Source organism: Schistocerca cancellata, chromosome 1 (assembly GCF_023864275.1).
Source record: "Schistocerca cancellata isolate TAMUIC-IGC-003103 chromosome 1, iqSchCanc2.1, whole genome shotgun sequence".
Classification (NCBI taxonomy): Eukaryota; Metazoa; Arthropoda; class Insecta; order Orthoptera; family Acrididae; genus Schistocerca; species Schistocerca cancellata.
Window position 1 is genome coordinate 298,617,851 of NC_064626.1, and position 2,030 is coordinate 298,619,880.

The window sequence follows — 2,030 nt, forward strand, 5'->3', positions numbered from 1 at the left end:
CATTTAACAAAATAGATTTATGAGGTTTATTTATATAAACAGCCAACATATATGTCACATATAATGCACCCATCTTTTTCTTCCCTCCTCTCTGCCCATCACCTCCTCCCCATCAATGCTAGTCTAGGCCTTTGCTTCTCCACCCATTTCCCCATCCCCCTTTCTCTGTCCATCTCCTCATCACTCCTCTCTGTCAGTTCATTACATCCACTCCCTCTGTTTGTGATCCACCCCCCCCCCCCCTACACACACACACATTATTTGTCCATCCCTTCCTCAACCCCTCTGTTCCCAACCATCCCCTCCCACTACCTCTCTCTGACCATCCCATCATTTATCCAGATAAACCTTCCACCAGAGTGCCTATCCACATTTATAGCCCTTCCAAAAACTATCTTTAAAGCAAGCCCATACTGCTCCAACACAACATTATCATCATGCAGGACAGCCTGTTCATTGGGAGCTGAAAAGCCTGCTTTGCCAAGCAGGTGGGTAAGACATGGCAACAGCATATCCACAAAACAGGTGCATCGAGCACGGTAGCCTATATGGAAGGGGCTTAAAAAGCATTTTCTCTCTCTCTCTCTCTCTCTCTCTCTCTCTAGCATCTTCTGACTTGTGTGTCTGATACATATCACACATTTACCTCCTCCCCCTCTCCATGTGCATCTCTTTCTCGCTCATCCACTTCTGTCCACCTTGTACTCCCACTATTTTCTCTCCCTCTCCCCCTCACCTTCAACCAGTCTCCTGCATCTCTCCCCCCCCCCTTTCCCCCTCTCTGCTTATCAATTCCACCTCCCCTATCTGTCCATCTTCTCCTCCCACCTCTCAGTCCATCTCCTCTTCCCTCTCTGCACATCCCATCCTGCCCCCTATCTCCCTATTGATCCCCTACTGCCCCCCTTGTCTCCCCTATCAATCCCCTCCTGCTCTCTCCATCTCCTCCTCTACCAATCTCAACATCGCCCCCACACCAGGCACCCTCATTTATGTGCTTAGCCTCTGGAAGTGAGTTTGATAAAGTAGGTTGGTGCTACTCCCACAATATGTGTACATGCCAAGGTCAAAATGCTTTGTTTCCTCATGATATGTAGGCTGTCTTACAAAGCATGTCAATAAAGCACGCAGATAATACTCTAATCCAAGATGTCTGTTGTGCTGGGCAGCTTACACATCAAGGCTGAAAAACCACTTCTTGCACCTGATGTGTAGGCCGCCCTACAAAGCAGGTCAATAAGGCAGGTTGACACTATTCCTACACAACACACCTGTTATGCAGGGCAGTCCATAAGGTAGGGGCTTAAAAATAACTTGTGTCTGTATCTCCATAAATGTTAGAGCTTGAGCGTTATAAGTTCCCCTATGTCAGTCCTTTCAGGGCAAGGAAATTTTCTGTCACATTTGGACCACTTCAGTCCATGGGTCAGGGGAGAAGTTCTAAACATAGTGTATCTCTCTATGTAAAACCTACATCAACCTAGATAACGACCATTGGTCACAATAGTTGCAACCTTGAAATAGTATAATAGTTAAAGACTGAAACCTGTTTCTCATTTTTTTTGTCATCTATTTTGATGTAATACTGCCATGGATGTATGCCTTGCTGCTCTGCAATATTACCACAATTTGCAGTACTGGGTGCGGTTTGCATAACTTCCATGAGGTGTGCAGTGCAGTGCAGTGTGCTCCCTGCCGCCGTTGGATAAGCAGCTGCAGCAGCAAGTCGTATACTCCTAGCTCACTCATTTGTTACATAGTTTAATTCTTAATTTCTTTGCGTGTTTTTGGTACTTGCACTGTTTAATTCATAAATTTCTGGCGTATTATAGTATTTGAGAGTTGTAGCATCGCGTTTTAGTACCTGAATAGTGTAAATTCGCGTAGTCGTCTGTCTTCTGTTTTTGTTTTGAACGGCCAGTGTCGGTTGGTCACAGTCAGTGTGCTCCCTACCGCCGTTGGATAAGCAGCTGCAAAAAATGGTTCAAATGGCTCTGAGCACTATGGGACTCAACTGCTGTGGTCATAAG